The sequence below is a fragment of the Ceratotherium simum genome, chromosome 2 (genome assembly GCF_057802395.1).
Source record: "Ceratotherium simum simum isolate JZ-2026a chromosome 2, ASM5780239v1, whole genome shotgun sequence".
In the NCBI taxonomy this organism is placed as follows: Eukaryota; Metazoa; Chordata; class Mammalia; order Perissodactyla; family Rhinocerotidae; genus Ceratotherium; species Ceratotherium simum.
The window spans coordinates 46,684,837-46,703,992 of record NC_141901.1 but is presented as its reverse complement, the minus strand read 5'-3'; the positions used below and the strand labels follow the sequence as shown (position 1 = coordinate 46,703,992).

Genomic DNA, 19,156 nt, shown 5'->3' with positions numbered 1-19,156 from the left:
GAAGTGCTGAGAAAACGCCCTGTGGCACCCCAGCTCTCACACTCAGCACACAGTAAATGCAATACTCTCCTGAAGGAACTAGAAGACTGTGGTACACAGCAGCTAACTAGAGCAACAATAAAATCCAACGCCAGCTCAACTGCTTGATTGGGACTCAGACACCTATACTAATGGCCTGACAGAAGAATACGCATGATTACTTGCAGGTGTAAACACTTTTAACATAACTCTCAATTGTTCTTTTACACACAGTGTCTAGCATTCCTGAAAAAATTATTACAACCACGCAGAAATTACTATTGTCATGAGATAAAGCAGTCATCAGAATGAGATGCCTAGAAGTTGGATGGGGCTTTTAAAATCCTATAAATTAATATGTTTAAGAATCTAATGCTCTCGTATTTAACCACAGTGATCATGCTCTCCAGCTACGCATTTGGCAATGTCTGGAGACTGGAAATGGTGCTACTGGCATTTAGTAGGTAGACTCCAAGGATGCTGCAAAACATCCTGTAATGCACAGGACAGTCTCCCGCAATAAAGAATTGTCCCATCCAAAATGCCCAAAATACCACTGACTATAAATGCTGATAGAGTGGAAAGTGTGGACTCCATGTGTGAACACATGAAGCACTTCATCAGAGAGATGGAAAATATTAAAAAGAAGCAAACGCTAGTAATGTTTTTTAATGACTTTTGAGATGAAGAACTTCTTCACTGGATTTACCCACAGAGTGGACACAGCAGTGGAAAGAATCAGCTACCCTGAAGATAGGTCCATATAAATTGACCAAACTAAGATGCAAGGGAAAGAAATTAGTGACATAAAAAAGAGAGAGTGTAAAAGATGTTGACCCATACTCTATAGTTCCACATTTGTATACTTGGTGTTCTAGAAAGATGAGAGAGAGAGAACAGGGCAGAAGAAATATTTGAAGAATTCTCCAAAACTCGTGAAAGGCAAGAAAACACACCATAAAAAGCACAAAGAACCCAAAGCATAAACCCCAAAATAAAAGGAAAACACATTGAAGAAAGTCCTAATACAGCTGCTGAACCAAGGAAAAATAGAAAATTTTGAAGACAGTCAGAGAAAAGGAAACTTGCAGCTGAACAAAAATAAGATAGATTACAGACTCCTCATCCGAAACTATGCAATCCAGGAAACATTGGAGCAATATTGTGAAAATACTGAACAGAAAAATAATGTCAACCCAGAATTCTATACCCAGCGAAAATATTTTTCAAAAATGAGGGTGAAGTAAAGACTTTTCAGACAAACATAGGCTGAAGGAATCCACTTTCATCTGACCTTCACCATGAGAAATGCAATCAGAAGTCCATCAGCCAGAAGGAACATGATACCACATAGAAGTATAGATTTACCCAAGGTAATGATGAGCGCAAGAAATGGTAATAATGTACATAAACATAAAAGGCATTTTTTCTTAATTATAATCTCTTTAACAGTAATTGACTGGACCAAGCAAAAGATGTTAAAGTATAACGTCGGATTTATACTGCATGTAGAAATGAAATGTATGATGACAACAACAGCAAAAAGGATGAGAGGGAGAAAATGGAAGCGTTCTGTTGTAAAATCCCTACCCTGCACAGAGACAAAGAAGAGCCTTACTTCGTGATACAGGGATCATTTTTCAAGAAAACATAACCATTTGAAGTAGGTATCTAACCCAATAACAGAGCTTTAGATTATGTAAAGCAAAAAAAGTAATAGAATAGAAAGGAGAAATAGGTAAGTCCAAAATTATGATTGGCTACATCAATGTTCCTATCTCAGTAATGACTAGAACAAGTAGTCAAAAAAGTCAGGAAGCATACAGAAGACCTGAACAACACTGTCAACCAGCTTGACCTATGGAATGCTCCATCAGCTACAACAGAATATATTTTGCACATGAACCATTTACCAAGATAGACCATATTCTGAGCTGTCAATAAAAACCTCAAAAATGTAAAAGGATTGAAATCATGCCAAGTATGTTCTCTGACAACAAAGAAATAACTAGAAACCAATGCCAAAAATGTTCTAGTTAAAATAACCCTTATCTTCCTTTACCCTCCCCGGATATTTTGGTTACTTTTTCACAATTACTACACTTTGTTCAACCTAGCACATAAGCCCTTAGTCCTCAGCACTTTTGGGGTCATTATTTTCCTTGAAAGCTCCCATGTACGTGTAAGAATATTTGTATGCTTTTCTACTATTAATCTGTCTTATGTCAACTTCATTCTCAGGCCCAGCCAGAGACAATAAGAAGGCAGAGGAAAAGTTTAGCCTCCCCCACAGTTTTGTTCTGAGGCCTCTTCTCTTGACTTGTAGGCTGCCACCACCTTGCTGTGTACTCACAGGACCTCTTCTTTGAGGAGGAGGAGGAAGGGGAAATGGCGTTGGGGAGGGAAAATTTTCCACTCTTCCTTTCTAGGCTTTTTGCTGATCTAAAGATTAAATCGACAGATGACAGATTAACAGGGGAAACACAAATTTTGTACCTTCAGGAGCCCCATAAAAATATGAGACTCAAAGGCAGTCAGGCAATTGAGGCTCATATGTCATCCTGAGCTAAGGGATGGGATAGGGGCCTGGGGCTTCAAAGGGGAGGAGGGTCATTCACAGAACAATAAGAAGAGCAGATGTTTGCTAATCAGATGTTTGCCCTGCCAGGCAGATAAGTCTTTCAGATAAAAAAAGTTCTCTCTGGTAATAGCTCTCTTTCTGGTACAGGCCCCCTATTTAAATTCTTTTACGCAGTTAAGGGAGAGGTAAGTTTTTCCTGAGTCTGCTGGGTCACAACCACCTTCAGCTCAAAACAATCCACATGCCAAAGTGGCACATTTTGGAGTGGCACACTCTGTTCCCCTTCGAGGGGCCGGGGGAGAGGGAGTTGTCTGGTGTCTCTTATAAGGGCACAAATCCCATCATGAGGGCCCCACTCTCGTGACCTCATCTAATTCTAGTCACCTCCCAAAGGTCCTATCTCCAAACACCATTACATTGGGGGTTAGGGCCTCAATATATGAATTTTAGGGGGATACAGTGCAGTCCATAGCAAGAGGAAGAGAAGGGAGTAGTTACCAGGCCCAAGGAGACCTGTAATCTAGGGGAGGATCACTAGACAGGACCATAGTCTTTGGAGGAGGAATAAATGAGTGATGCCAAACGGAGGCCTGGTGGGAAGGTTGCTGGGGGCTTTAAAAACACCCTGACCTCTCTCCCCTCCTCTCTGATCTCCTTGTATTTGCTGCACCCACCCAGATCCAGAGGGCAAGGAAGACCAGGAAATGCTGGCTATGGGGGTCAGCCTCAGGCACACAGATCAGGGGAGAAAGGTAAGAGAGGGAATCTGGAAGGCCAGAGAATATCCAGTACAAATGTAATATGTGTAATGTGACAGAGAGAACTTCCTAAAATGTGCAACTGGTAGCATATGGAACATACGCAAGGAGAAGCGTTAAAAAATAATTTTCAGAAAGAGCTACTAACGTGGCTCACATAGTTATAATGATGAGCAGGTGTTAAAGGATGTATTTTACTCATAAGATAGAGGGTAGCAGATGGATGTTAAAATCTGTGCAAAGGGAGAGTCAAAACAACACAAAGTAAAGAACTTGGGAGTAAAGGACTATGGAGATGAATTGCAAATGGAGACTAAACTCTTTCCTTCTCCGGAGGGAGGAAGTAAATTATGATAACTACCAGGAAGGACAAATTTACATATCCATCAGTAATCTACAATTTCCAAAGAATTACTTACTAAAAAGCTCAAAGTCAACAGAACAGAGCTAGACTTGGATAACCTGGAAGGATGTGCTGTAGCAGATGCTTACTTCTCCTTGGAAACACAAAGTTTTTTTCTCCAGGAGAAAACAACAACAACAACAAAACACCCCATAGTTAATAGTCGCAGAGATAATGAAAATATGAAACTAGAACTGGTTGCAAGAAAGAAAGGAACACTTAGAGAAAAATGTAACACTTGGATATTAAAGCCACAATAGTAGAAACAAGAAAAAAAAATTAGAGTTGGAGGATAACGTCAACAACGTTTCCCAGAAACCAAAGTAAGAGCCAGGAAGTAAAAACAGGCATTCAGTTTGATACCGAACCTCTTAATGTCAAATTCGTGTGCCCGATGCACACTAAGCCCATCACTGAGACATCGGGTACTGGGAGATGGAGAAAGGTTTATTCGAATTGGCCAAAACGAGGAGGCGAGAGGATAGGTTCTCTCAAATCTGCCTTAACAAGAGAAGAAAGCAGGGGGTTTTACAGAACTAAGGGGCTTGGCAGGAGGAGTTTTGGAGAAACAAAGGGGTAATCCCGGGTTTCTTTCACTCCAGATAAGCCATTGGGCAATCTGACTTCTGGGCGTCAAGGGCAGCTGGGGGCTGGTTATCTGGTGATCCTAATGATGGTGATCCCAAGGAATGACTTCCTTGAAGTCATTCTCTTTCTTCTGTAAAACAAGCTCATAAATCCTTGTGACCCTTGAGTCACCCCTCAGGTTAAACAAGAAAACAGCAAATTGACAAGATCAACTTCTTTTCACCTATGTCTGTGTTGGGAACAAGGCTGGAAGGTCTTATTGAATATTTACAGTAACCCTCAGGTACCCGGGTTCAAGTTCAGGAAAGTGGACCTGGAAACTGGATGAGCCCAGGAGATCCAAACATGAATAATGTCGACTGAAATAAAGAATCTTGATAAAAGCTATTTGAAAGAGTTTACTCAATAACCAAGGGTGAGGACTCGAGCCCAGGAAACAGCAAGTCCTGGGGGAACTGCTCCGAAGTCTACAGATCTGAGTACACTTCATACGCGTTTTTACAAGGCAATATACACGTGCGGAAAGGGGCTTACTCATCAACAGTCATATACGCCAACAATCAAACACCGTTATCTGTTCCTCCGTGGCAGGGTAGGTCTGGTTTTTCTCTCGATTATAAAACAAGAATTTCTTGGTTATAAATCCCGCAATGTTGATGTTCTCTATGTGTGGAGGGGGGCAAGGACTAGGGTTGCTAATTATCCCCTCAACCTAAGAATGTAGCTAGAGGGTACGAGAGCCAGGTACTCCATCTCTTCTGGGTGCAGAGGTTCTTCCCGCTGGCGTCCCCGGTCATGAGGTGAAGGGTTGCCAGGTCATTCTGACACAGGCTTAAGATGACCTCCAGGGCTGCGGCACAGTACAGAGTAGATTTTGCCCTCACTCTAAGCCTTTGCAGCTTGCTTGCTAGATTCGCCTGTTAGACCCGGGAGAGGGGTCCCAATTATTTGTTCACAATAACACGCGTCCCAGAAAGGGAATGGGGGGAAAACATCCAAAACACTTTTCCACGCCTAAAGATTGAAAGTAAAATGAATGAAATTTTCCATGAATGAAATTGAACTTTCAAGAACGGAACAGGTTTCCCTGCCAGTCGTGACGCTTAATGCGTTTTAATAGAGACACAGACACACACGCAGCGCTACATCACAAAGATAAGTGGATTTGAAAGGAACCGGTTTCCCCTGTAACGGAAAGCCATTATTTCAAGAAAGGTGCACAGGCTTCAGCCGACCGCCAGACAGGCGCTCGGCAGGACAAGGATTAAGAAACCTCGCGCGCCGCCCCAAGGAGTGGGGGGGGTGGCAGGGAAGGAGGGAGAGGCCGACGTCACTGTCCCCAAAGGCCGCGGGCTCGGGGATTCACCGGCTGGAGGTCACGGGAGGAGGGAGGAGCGGACGAGGGCGGGGCGCGCTCTGGAGGGAAGGGCTACTGCCGTGACGTCACTGACAGGGCGTGTCCTATGTAGATATGGCAGCGCAGGGGCTGCTGGTTCGGCATCTGCTGCTTAAACACGATATGATCTCCCGTGCTGTGGGAGCGAGTCCAGGGCTGTTGCTTGAAATTGCGTGTGCTAGCTGTGTGGAAGGGCTAGGGAGGCTCGGGGGTTCGGGGAGCAGAGTGACCGTGTGTGTACAGTGCAAGGCACCTGAGGCTGCAGCGGGGCGGCGGGGGCACTTCTCATACTTACCTGGCAGGGGAGACACCATGATCACGAAGGTGGTTTTCCCAGGGCGAGGCTTATCCATTGCACTCCGGATGTGCTGACCCCTGCGATTTCCCCAAATGTGGGAAACTCGACTGCATAATTTGTGGTAGTGGGGGACTGCGTTCGCGCTTTCCCCTGGTTTTTTTCACTGTGCAGAAAACAGACAGAGTGGTGTTAGGTGTATTTACCCCATGTGCGCCCGCGCTTCCAAGGGTTTACAGAGCACCGTGTACGCTTCCAAGGGTTTACAGAGCACCGTGTACGGAAGAAACTTATAGCCTGCGTGTCTGTCCAGCAGTCGCTATGCGCTTTTCAGTTCCAGTGAACCCTATCTAGGATAGGGCAGCTTTTCCACGACGCCTTGCTCTCACACCCTAACCTTCACGGGAACATTGGCAGAGTTCCTAGGAGTGCTGGGGTGCGGTGGTGCGCACTCACTCACCTCATTGGTGTGAGACAAAAACTACTTATAACTGTTCTAAGTGTTCTCCCCTCCTCGTTCAGTTGAAAACATAACACGCTTATCTTGCGTGGGGAAACGGCTCCGCCCTGGTGCCCGGGACATCTTGTACGGATAGGGCACGCAGGTCAGAACCGCAGTCGGACCTGAGTCTTGCCAGGATGCCTGTGATCCTCCCAGGAACGTACCGCAGGAAGTCTTGGGAGGAGCCGTGACCAGTTTCTCATCTGCCCATCTTGCCAGAGGCTGCAACTAGGCAGCCTTCCTACCCATCTCCTGCCCTTGAAATATCGAATCTTTCCTCTGACTTGCGTACTTGAGTGTCAGCTGCCTTGCTTGATGTCTCGCTTCCACACCTCAGGGCCATTGCTAGCCAATTCCCTAGATACCACCCCACCCATCCTTCCCACCCCAAAGCAGCCTCTTCATACTTCTGCCTCCAGCTTCCTCTTTCCCCTACCTCTTCTCTCAGGCCCTCTTTTGTTACCTCCACAGGCAGACGACAGGAGTGAGCTCTCAGCCTCCAATTTGCACCTGCCGTGCTTCAGTAGCCTGGCAAATTAGGAAGCTTCCTTAGTATCCCTTCTCCTCAAATGGCAGTCAGAATAGTAAATACCCCACCACCACCACCACCAGGACCCACACTGTCAGAAGCAACTTGTTTTTTTTTCCCTATACGAAAAGTGCCGGGATAGTGTGAAATCGAGAAGGAAGAAGCTGAAAAATCTTCCCTGGGCTAGAAGAAGAGGAAAAAAACACCTTTGAGATAAGCTTTGCTAACTGCAGCTGTGCATACTCAGCATAATCAGCTGTTGTTCAAAACTAACCAGGTCTTTCTGTCCCTCCTTAGTGTGTGAGTGAGCTGTCTTTCCCAGAAAGTCAAGGTCCAGACATCAAGATTCCGCCTCACAAGGCCAAACGCAGCCTGAACATGAAAAATCCAAAACAGTCAAGGGAAAAGAAATTCAGTCTTCAAGGCCAAACACAGGCTGATGGGAAGGCGCCAACCAGCAAGGCCATATACTCCTCTTCCCCTGCCTAAAACCCCAGCACATGCTCCCCCTCCCCTACCTAAAGCCCCAGATGAAAACCCCTACCTTTTTCCCTTCCAAGAGGTGGAGCTCAGTTTTAACTCCCATCTCCTCCTCTGGCTGCCTTTCCATAGTGAACCTCTTGCCTGGCCACAAGCCTGGCGTTCCGGTTATTGGCCCTCTTGTGCGGCAGGTAAACGAACCTGTGTTTTGTGTTCGGCAACAATCGAACTACAATTTAGAAGAAAACCCCAGATCCAGTGTTGGCAGCTGTGGGCGTTTTGCTAACCTCTTTCCCAAGATGTGTTTGTTCTCTTACCTCGCTCACTCTCGCTTCTGATCCACAACGTCCCGGCAAATAGAAACTACCTGGCCAAACGGAAAAGGCGGGACCGCGGCGGGAAGGACTATCGCGCCCCCTCGTGGCTACCTCGGGGACGGCGCTCATAGATCCGCTCGGCCCCAGAAGCTACCGAGACCCGCGCGGGGCTGGGGCTGGCGGTGGCGGTGGCGGTGGCGGTGGCGGTGGCGGTGGGGTGCGGGTGGTACACAAGGGCAGGTCCGGAGAAAACCGACTAAGCAGCACAGGATGCCGATCGAGTATTCAGGACATTGAAAGGAAAGGTCCTACGTCCTACGGACTTATCTAGTTTGATGAAGAAGAGCCGTGAACTTCTCTTCTCCCCAGTAGCGGGAGGTCCCCTTGCTCAAACATAAATTATCCGAACCAAGACCGAAGCCAACTTTCAGTGCCTTACTGATGAGAAAACGTGGGTGTTTAGAGTGTTCAACGGATTTCCTCAGTCTTGAGGCTGTCAGCCCTGTTATGCTCCGGATCCCTGATCGAGGAGCTTCTGACCAAAAGGAGCGGACCAGACCAGCACTGTGACCAGAAACTGCTTGGATATTGGTTTCCAGGCCTATCAGACACACCGCGGTTATTACAAAGACGTTAGGATTCAGTTCAGCCTGTGGTTAGGGGTGCGACCTCTGGGAGGCCTCCCTTCCAGTCCTGGCGCCGCCTCTTGCCTTTCGTTTGACCTTGGGCCAAGCTCCTTCGGTTTCAAAATAGTTTAAACGGATAATCTAATGATCCACCTAGCATAGTGTATGTGTGTGGCTTATACCAAGCGTGTCCCGATGGGAAACTCTCCAAGATAAGTTTTCTCCCCCTTAGTTAGGAAATATAAAGAAAAGTGTGTGGACTGCTGCTTCAGGCCTTTGTAACATTTGAGCGAATTTTGTATATGTGAATGTAACATCCATTCACAAAATAAGTTGGCGTTAAAGAATAAAAAATTTAAAATGGAATTTGTAAAACACATGCCCACAAAGGGGACTCGTTCATACCAGCTTTGTTTATAACAGTCCCCAAACTGGAAACAATTCAAAGGTCCACCAAGAGGTGCATGAATATAATTGTGGCACTAGATCATTGACTGCCTGGGACAGGGAGTGGTGGGGGGATTGACTGCAAAGCGGGACAAGAGGACACTCTGGAGTCATGGAAACGTTCCTTCTTCTTGAACAGGGTAGTGGTTACATGGGTGCACCCATTTGTCAAAAGTCATTGAACTTGAAATGGATGCGTTGTATTATTTACCAATTACACCCTAGGAAATATGATTTTAAAAAAGTAATAAGAAAAATCATTCCAAATTTTAATGTCTTACTTTAATTTAGCAATAATAATCATCATTATTATTGGCCTTGGAGTGTTCTTTTAGAAAAGTATCTCTCTTGTGGTGAACACTTTGATTGGAAGTTCAATTCCTTCATTTTTGTTTTTGTATCTTTTCCTTCAAATTCCTGCACTATTAAATTGAATAATTTTAAATAAAAAAATAGAATCTATAAGAGCTCAATTTTATAAAAGCATATTTATGTATAGTCTTCTCTCTGTAGTTATACCAAAAATGACTCCATCAATATTTACCTAATGTTAACAAAAGTTATTTTTGAATTTAAGATGTTTCAAAATTTTACACATTTTGTATTTTCTGTAGCATTTGAGTTTTGTATAATAAGCAGGTATAATTTTTGAAAAAAAATAGACTAACATAAAAAATAGATTTGAAGAAAAATACGTAAAGACATTAACTAGTTAGTCCAGGGGACTCCTTGTTAATTGCAGGTGACTGCTTATCTTCTTCTTTAGGTATTTTTCATATTTTTAAATTTAAAAAGTGAAGGAAGGAAAAGAACAGAATAGATATGGAAGAGGTGTGGGGTAGGTGAGAGGAAAGGTAAAGGGGAAGAAAAACCCAGTTCCGGCAGGAACTGTGTTTAAGTTGAAGATTTGGGGGGAGCAGCTGTTGGGATATGGAGGATGTTTGGGAGGCAGATGGGTCATGAGGATCTTTAGGACAGTTGTATGCCTGTTACATGATTCCTCCTCAGTGTTTGGTTTTCCCAAAAGAAATATACAGACTTAAATTTCTTGTCAAGCATTTTTACCATTTGTGATTCTCTTTTATTAGGAGCAGTATAAACACAGTGGTTCTGAGCATGTCTTCTGGGGCCAGGCTGCCTTGGGCTCAAATTCCCGCTTTCAAATACCGCTCAGTGGCCTGAGTGACTGGGCAGGTTACTTAACCTTTCCCTGTCTCAGTTTTCTCATACATAAAATGAGGGTGATAATACGATATAGGCCTGTTGTAAGGATTAAATGAGTAAACTACGTGTAACGCTTCTAGACATGCCTGGCACATGGCACTTTGCATATATATAGTCACTGAGCACTAGCTCTTGTATTTTGGGAGTGACACTGCATCAAGACTTGGTGTGATGAAACTGATTTTAAGTTACATCAGTGATACTTTTCAGTGGCTGTGGACCCTCCTAGGGAGAGTGAAGTAATCTTCTCCTTCCAGCTGGAATCTCCTGGGTGGGGAGGATCTGGAAGTTTATTAGCTCATCTCTTCAGCTCATTAAAAGGGGAATGATGATCCAACTCCTTACGTCAACACTGCCCCCAATAAAAATTTATAGTTTTATGGTGGAAGACATTTCTACACATGACACAAAACCCAGGATCTTTAGGGTGATACATACGGCTACATAAAAATTTAAATTCAAAATACCAAAGACGCACTTTAAAAAGATCATAGGTAGAAAGAAATTATTATTTTTTATTTAGTATAAATTTTTATCAAAGTTACATATGCCCAAAAGCTTGTTATGGAAAACAGTAGCCCCCAATCCCCTCTCACATTTCCTCTCTCCAGGGATAACCACTTCCAATTACCGTAACCAACTATTTGGCTGTTTATCTCCTTGTCTCTAAATCAATCCTGTCGCCGCTGGGTTTTCAAGTCTTCCACCCCAGGCCCTGCAGACCGGCCCGCAAAGGGAAAAGGAGCTGGCGCCTTTCCCTACCCGCCGCTCATCTCCGCGGGAGCCGGCGAGGCCCCTGACTCGGCTTCCGCCCACGTGCAAACCGACCTGGCCCTGCTCACCCCTCCGGACCCCACCGGGCAAGGAAACTCGGCGAGCACACGGGCCAGCCAGCAGCTTGGCGATTTCCGGCGGAGCCGGCGTCGCGGGCGGATCGGGACGGGGCGGCCCCGCTCCAGACCGAGGGGCGGCCGTCGCCCAAACCCAGCGACCGATGCCGCTGCTGGGGTCGCCCGGCTCCTCTCCCGCCCATGCCCTGCTTTCTCCCTTCTTCTGGGCCATTCTCCGCCCTGCCCTGCCTCTCGCCCTTCCTCGGCTCTCGTGCGCGGCCCCACGCCTCTTTCTTTTCACGTCCTCCGAAGTGGAGCCTCCAACAGACGGCCACGGTTTCCCGTCCCTTGTCACCGCCGAAAGTTCCAGAACAGAAACGCGGAGACGCCCCGCAGCGCCCGGAGGAGAGCGCCGTGGCTCGCCGAGCAGGCCCGTCGTCGCCCTGCCCCGCGCGTCCCCACCGAGCGGGAGGGCTCGGGCGTCTTCCCCGCGGAGCCGAGGCGCGGCGGGACGGAGGGGAGCCCGCGGGCCCGGGGCTCGGAGCTGCTCCGGCTCGGCTGACCTTCGGCCGCGGGCCAGGGAGCCCTGGTCTCCACGGGCGCGGGGATCCCGGGCGCGGAGTCCTGGTTCCCGCGGAGCCGGGGACGGAAGGAGGAGAGTCCCTGGAGTCAGGTTCCGAAGTCGAGTGTGACGGCGGCCTTGAGCGTCCAATGGAGACTTAGGAGCTAGAAATTCTGACCGAAATCTCAGTCAGTTAGGCTAGAATAAATGAAAATTCTGACTGAAATAGGCCGTTTAAATAAATTACAGAGCTTCCAACTCAGGTCTCGAACCGCCGACCCCAGGACTCAGTCACCATCGCCAATGGCCGCGCCCGCCGCCGCCGCCTCACAGCGCCTCCCGCGGACTCTTCCTCTCCCGGAGACGACGGGTCCGGCGACCAGACGGGCCGTGCGAAGACCCCTCGTGGTGCGGGACGGAGTGGACGCCGCCTCTGCCTTTTGCCCCCCCTCCCCGAGGCCCGAGGGTGACCCCCAGGAGGGGGTGGCACTGGCTCGGTCGCCGGGCCCCTTGGCGGCGGGGCCGGGGCCCCCGAGGCCCGGCGCCGTGCAGAGCTGCACGGGGCCAGCGGGGGCACCGCAGGCTCGGTCACCCGATACGCCTGCCCTGTCCCTGTGGACCCGGCCCCTCGCAGAACCCGGTGTCCAGGACCCCGACTCCCGAGGAGGAGACGGGAGAGCGCGGGGGACACGGAGGCGAGGCGCGGCCGGCGGCGGGAGCAGAAGGGAGGCGCGACCGGAGCAGCGCGGGGCCCGCGGGGCTGCCTTCCCGGGACCAGACCCTTCCTCTCCCGACAGCAGGACGCGAGGGGGGCGCCACACCTCGTTTGAAGAGTAAAAAACGGCCGTCGTCCTAAAGGGAAGGCCAAGGTCCCACCGAGATTTGAACTCGGATCGCTGGATTCAGAGTCCAGAGTGCTCACCATTACACCATGGAACCCGCACGGGGACCGCCCCTTGCGGCTCCCCACAGTGGGTGGATCAGCGCTCATTCAGCGTCCCTAGTTCCTGCCGACAATCCCAAGACATTTCTTCCACTCATCCGACGAGACGAGTACGGTTGACCTGCGTGGGTGGTCGACCGTCTTGCTTCCTCTCGGCCCCTCTCCTTGGATTGACTTCTTGTCACTTCACTTCCAGCTCAGAAAATGAGGGCAAATCCACTCTTGCGCTTAGGGCCAGGGAAGAGCCGTTGAAGCCTCCCTCGTAAACCACGTATTCTGCCCCAGTTTACCAGAATCTCCTGTCCTGAGGTGAAATTTCTGCAAATAATAGCCTTACTTTCCTTTTCGTTGCCTTCACACTTTTCCCATTGCCCAGAGAGGGCAGAGAAGTCCTCAGGGCAGGACTTGTGACTTCCTGGGTCCCTTGGCCACATAGTACCCATCACATCCCAAAGCCACCACCACCTACTACACATTCTATATGTATACTGGTGTGTCAGCCGTGGAGCGGGATTGGGAGGCAGGGGAACTTTCCTTTTCTTCTTTGTACACCTCTGGAGGTTTTTGTTGTAATTTTTTCTTACAGCAAACATAAATTTGTTAGATTTACAATACAAGATAATCAAGCATGTTTAACGTTCATATCAAACACTCAGAGAAGCCAGACCATACTCACCTGTAGCGACTCAAAATCAACGACATGCTGTGGAGGCCACAAGGCAGGGCTCTGACAGTTACACAGCCACAGACTGTTTTCTGAGAGCTTGGCCAAGTCAATTCCATTCCAACTCGCAACATATTATGACCCGGAAATTGCACGGATTTAAAAAAATGTACACATGTCAGGGTACCAAGACCACTCATTGCTGTGTCTTAGGGTATGTGTACCCAAGTTGTCTTAGTGTACGCTGTATTTATGTACACAAAATACCACCACACTAAATAGTTCCGTGTATAATAGATATAAATTCATATTATGTCTCGAAATCATAATCTGTGTATTTCATTTCCCCTTTACTTCTTCATTGTGTCCCAAAGCCACCTCCTCCCTTATCCAATACACAGAACTGGAAAATCAGCATTGACAGGAAAAAAACAAAAAAAACAAAGGAAAAAACGCTGCTGGCTAAAAAACAGAGTCAGAAAGACGCCCAGTGTCGCCGGAAGAGGTCTTTTGTCCCAAGAGACTGGATGAGGGTTGAATCAAGGAGGAAGGAGGCAGAGGGGCTACCCGTGTTATGGAAAGGAAGTCGTTCTCCTCAAAGTTTGGGGAGGCGGTGAAACTTCCTCCTGGGAAACCAAGAAGATGAGCGGTAACAAACAACACAAAGCGCTCCTCCGGGAGAACTTGAAGCTCAGTCGAGGTTCATGACTGCAAGGAACAGATGTGGACTCTGGCTGAGTTAAGAAGAAAAGGAATCTGAAAGGATGTTGTGAGATCACAGGGGGAACAGCCAGGAAACCCGGAGAACCGGGCTGTGACAAGGGGCAGGGAGAGATTCGACTGAGGTCAGAACTAGGATGGGTGGAGAGACTGTCCTTGAGGGGCGAAAGCGCCTTGAGCCTGAGAGCCCAAGGTGAGAGGTGGGGATGCGGTGGTGGTGGTGGGAGCTGGAGTGAGGGGGGCCAGTGAACAGAACTACGCCGGGAATGTAACAACTCCTCCTCCTCTTCCCGCTCCTCCTCCTCCTCCTCTTCCCGCTCCCTCCTTCGCCCGCTCTAGTCCTCCTCCCATTCCATTGCACACCCCTCTCTCGTCTCCTCTCCACCTTCCCCGCTCTCTTTCTTCTCGTCCCCTTTCCCCAGCCTTCCTGTCCTCCCAAAGTGGGGCGGCTGAGCGTCCACAGCCTGCTCCTCGGGGTCTGGGCAGCGCGGGCCTTAGGATGACCCAGGACGCCCCCGAGGCGGCAGTGACTCTGTTCCAGCACCACTCCCATTTGACGGGCAAAGTTTGGGGAAATGTAATTCGGGTGACGTCCTTCCCCTCTGCCAACTCAAGTAAGGAAAAGGCGACCGTTCTCGGGCGGGACCACGTCGCCCCCTCGTGGCCACCTCGGGAATGGCGCACAGGGATCCGCACAGACCCAGAAGCCGCAGGTACCGGGGACTCCAGACTCCAGACAAGGTCCGGTCCAAAGACAACCAAACATGCACACAGAAAAACATCCTGTAGCCGGAAGGCAAGTAGGAGGAAGCAGGAAGGAAAGGACATTTTTCAGGGAAAGCATTCTCCCACCCCGATCTGTTTCCTATTCCTTAAAATAAATTACTTGTTGAGGTGTAATAAGCGCACTATGGACTGCACATATTAAAAATGTATTTTTTCATAGGTTTTGACAAATATATACACCAGTGAAGCCATCACCACCATCAAGACGGTGAGCATATCCATCACCCCCAGAAGCTACCTTGTGCCCCTTTGTAGTCCCTTCCTCTTCTCCCCAGGTTACCACTGATCTGCTTTCTGTCACTATAGATCAGGTTAGAACATTAACGGTGTTTTATAAAGGGAACAATACATTATGTACTTCCTTATTTGGTTTATTTCGCCCAGCATAATTATTCTGAAACTCATTGATTTTGTTGCATGTATCAATAACACTTCATTCCTTTTAATTGCTAGAATTCCAGTGGATGGCTGTACTACAATTTGTTTATCCCTTCACTTGTTGATGGGCATTTGGGTTGTTTTCGGTTTGGGGCTATTAAAAATAAAGCTGCTATAAATATCCATGTACACGTCTTAGTATGGACATATGCTTTCTTTTCTCCATCCAGGAGTGGAATGGCTGGAGTCCAGCCATCATGTTAGGTGTATGATTAACTTTTAAAGAAACTGCCGAACTCTGTTCCAAGGTGGTTATGCCATTCTACATTCCCATTAGTAGGGTTTGGAAGTTCTAGTTCATCGACAGCGTCGTCAACACTCAGTATGGTCGATCTTTTAAATGTCAGCCATTCTAGTAGGTTTGTAGTGGCATTTCACTGTGGTTTTAATGCTCATGTCCCTAATGACTAATGACGTTGGGTGTCTTTACACGTGCATATGTGACACCTGTATATCTACTTTGTGAAGTGTTTGCTCAAATCTTTTGCCTATTTTTAAACACTGTGGGTTTTTTTTTCTTATTACAGAGTTTTACGTGTTTTCTAAAAATATATTTTGGATACAAGTCTTTTATGAGATATGCGCTTTGAAAATCTTTTCTCCCAGTCTGTGGCTTGTCTTTTCATTCTGTTAACAATGTCTCTTAAAGAACAGAAGTTTTTAGTTTGGACGAAATCCAATTTACCGATTTGTTCTTGTATAGATCATGTTTTTGGTATAGGAGTTAAAAAAGATTTTTCTCCTATGCTTTCTTCTAGAAGTGTTATAATCTTAGAGTTTATATTTTTAGGTTTCTGATCCATCTTGAGTTAGTTTTTGTATATATTGAGAGATACGGATCAAAGTTCTTTTTATAGATAGACACATAGGTAGATGGATGGATAGGTAGGTAGGTAGGTAGATAGGTAGATAGATAGATGATAGATAGATAGATAGATAGATAGATAGATAGATAGATAGATAGATAGTTTCAGCACCATTTGCTCTAAAGACTATCCTTTCTCTACTGAATTGCCTATGCACCTTTCTCAAAAATCAGTTGTCCATATACATGTGGGTCTATTTCTGGACACTCTATTCTTTTCCAGTGATCCATTTGTCTATTTTGATGCAAACATCACATTTTCTTGATTATTGTAGCTTTATAAGTCTTGAAATTCGGTCGTGTTAGCCTTCAAAATGTGTTCTCCCTGGTCAAAGTTGTTTTCCTATTATAAGTCCTTTGCATTTCCATATGAATTCTAGAATCAATTTGTCAATTTTTACAAACAATTTTTCTGGAATTTTGCTTGGGATTTCATTGAATCTATAGATCAATTTGAGGAGAATTGACATCTTAATAATATCGAGTCTTCTGAACCGTGAGCAAAGAATGTCTCTCCATTTATTTAAGTCTTCTTTAATTTCCCTCGGCAATGTTTTGTAGTTTTCAGCACATAGGTTTTTCACATATATTGATTCTGTTGTAACTGGCATTTAAAAAAATTCCATTTTCTGATTGTTTGTTACTAACATATAGAAGTACAATTAATTTTTGTATATTGATTGTGTATCCTGCAGCCTTGCTGAAACAAGTTACTAGTTGTAGCAGATTTTTGTTTTGTACATTCCATTGGATGGTCTGCATAGATGATCAGGTTGTCTGTGAATTAAGGCGGTTTTGCTTCTTCCTTTCCAATCTAGATGCCTTTTATTTCTTGTTTCCTGCCTGATTGCACTGGCCAGAACTTCCAGTAAAATGTTGATTAAAAGTAGTGAGAGTAGACATCCCTGTGTTCTTCCTAATCTTAGATAGAAAGCATTTAGTCTTTTACCATTAAGTAAAATATTAACTGTAGGTTTTTCGTAGATGTCCTTTATCAGGTTGAGGAATTTCCCTTCTCTTCCTAGTTTGCTGAAAGCTTTCATTAGGAATGGATGTTGTAATTTATCAACTGCTTCTTCTGTATTTGTTGAAATGATTATGTATATATATTATATATTTGAAATATATTTTGTATATCATATATATGTCATTATTTTTAGTTTGTCAGTATGTCAATGTCATATGACATATGACATTGTCAATTTCATTGATTGATTTTTAAATGTTAAAACCACCTTGTGGGGCGGGCCCTGTGGCTTAGCGGTTAAGTGCGCACTCTCCGCTACTGGCAGCCCAGGTTCGGATCCCCGATGCACCACTTCTCCGGCCATGCTGAGGCCGCGTCCCACATACAGCAACTAGAAGGCTGTTCAACTATGACATACAACTATCTACTGGGGCTTTGGGGGAAAAAAATAAATAAAAGAAAAAAAATTAAAAAAAAAAAACCATTTGGCATTCTTGAGATAAACCCCAGTTATGAATGAGGCATTATCCTTTTTATATATTGTTGGATTCAATTTGCTAAGATTTTGTTTAGAATTTTTGCATCTATTTTTACGAGGGATATTGGTCTATAGTTTTCTTTTCTTTTTTTTTTTGAGGAAGCTCAGCCCTGAGCTAACATCCATGCTAATCCTTCTCTTTTTGCTGAGGAAGACCGGCTCTGAGCTAACATCTATTGCCAATCTTCCTCCTTCCCCCATCCCCAAAGCCCCAGCAGACAGTTGTATGTCATAGTTGCACATCCTTCTAGTTGCTGTATGTGGGACGCGGCCTCAGCATGGCCGGAGAAGCAGTGCATCGGTGCACGCCCGGGATCCGAGCCTGGGCCGCCAGCAGCGGAGCGCGCACACTCAACCGCCAAGCCACGGGGCAGGCCCATAGTTTTCTTTTCTTGTAATACCTTTGTCTGCTTGTGGTATCAGCAGAATGCTGGCCTCAAAGAATGAATTGGGAAGTATTTCTTCCTCTTCTAGTCTTGGAAGAGTTTGCATAGAATTGTTATTATTTATTTCCTGAATGTTTGATAGATTTCACTAGTGAAATAATCTGGGCCAGGAATTTTCTTTGTGGGAAGGCTTTTAACAGAAAATTCAATTTCTTTAATAAATATAGGACTATTTTTGTTTCCTATTTCTTCTTGAGTGAGCTTCGATAGCTTATGTCTTTCAACAAATTCGTCTGTCATGTTATTGATTTTATTGGCATAAAGTTGTTTATGATATTCCAATATTATTCTTTTAAGGTCTATAGCATCTCTGTCCAATATAAATATAATGTGAGCCACATATAATTTTTCTAGTAGCTACACTAAAACCCTTTTACAACCCAGATGAAACTGATTAATGATACGGTTTATTTAACCCAATACATCTAAAATATCATCTAGCAGGTAATCAATATAAAAATTATCAATGAGATATTTTACTTTTTTTTTTCATGTTAGCTCTTTAAAATTTGGTGTGTATTTTACAGTTGAAGTACATTTCAACTCAGATTAGCCACATTTCAAGTGCTTATTAGTCACACGTGGCTGCCAGTTACTGTATTGGCCGATGCAGGTCTGCAGGATCTCTATTAATGTACCGTCTTTCACTCCTGGTATTGATTATTTGTACTATTTCTCTTTCTTTCTTGATAAGTCTAGCTAGATGTTGATCAATGTCATTGATCTCATCAAAGAACAGGCTTTTAATTTTATCTTCCTCATTTTTCTACGTATCAGTTGAATTTTTTCTGCTCTCATGTTATTATTTTCTGCTTACTTTAGATTTAATTTGCTCTTCCTTTTCCAGTCTCCTAGAGTGGACACCTAGATCTTTGATTGGAGACCTTCTGACTCCTCTCTCCCCTCAATAGAAGCACTTTGTGCCTTAATTTTCCTCTAAGACTGCTAGGGAATGTATCAGAAAAATTGGGCTAGTTTGTGCTTTCTTTTCCATTCACTTCAAAATATTGTAAAATTTTCCTTGTACACCACAAGGGAAATTCTTCTTTGACCACAGTTATTAAAGAATGTGTTGTTTAATTTACACATATTTGAAGATTTTCTAAAACCTTTTTGTCATTGGTTTCTGGTTATTTCCTTGTTGTCAGAGAACACACTTGGCACAATTTCAATCCTTTTAAAATTTTTGAGATTTTTATTGACAGCTCAGAGTACAGTCTATCGTGGTAAATG

General features: G+C 45.4%; 2 non-coding genes across 2 annotated transcripts; one reads left to right on the top strand and one right to left on the bottom strand.

Annotated features, from left to right (window-relative positions):
- The first annotated feature begins 6,031 nt into the window (after positions 1-6,031).
- Positions 6,032-6,195, top strand: LOC147917982 (U1 spliceosomal RNA). The gene has a single exon (XR_015549308.1). It is a non-coding gene; the product is annotated as a U1 spliceosomal RNA (small nuclear RNA).
- A 6,228-nt stretch (positions 6,196-12,423) lies between these two features.
- TRNAQ-CUG (transfer RNA glutamine (anticodon CUG)) lies at positions 12,424-12,495 on the bottom strand. Its single transcript has one exon. It is a non-coding gene; the product is annotated as a tRNA-Gln (tRNA).
- Positions 12,496-19,156: the final 6,661 nt, after the last annotated feature.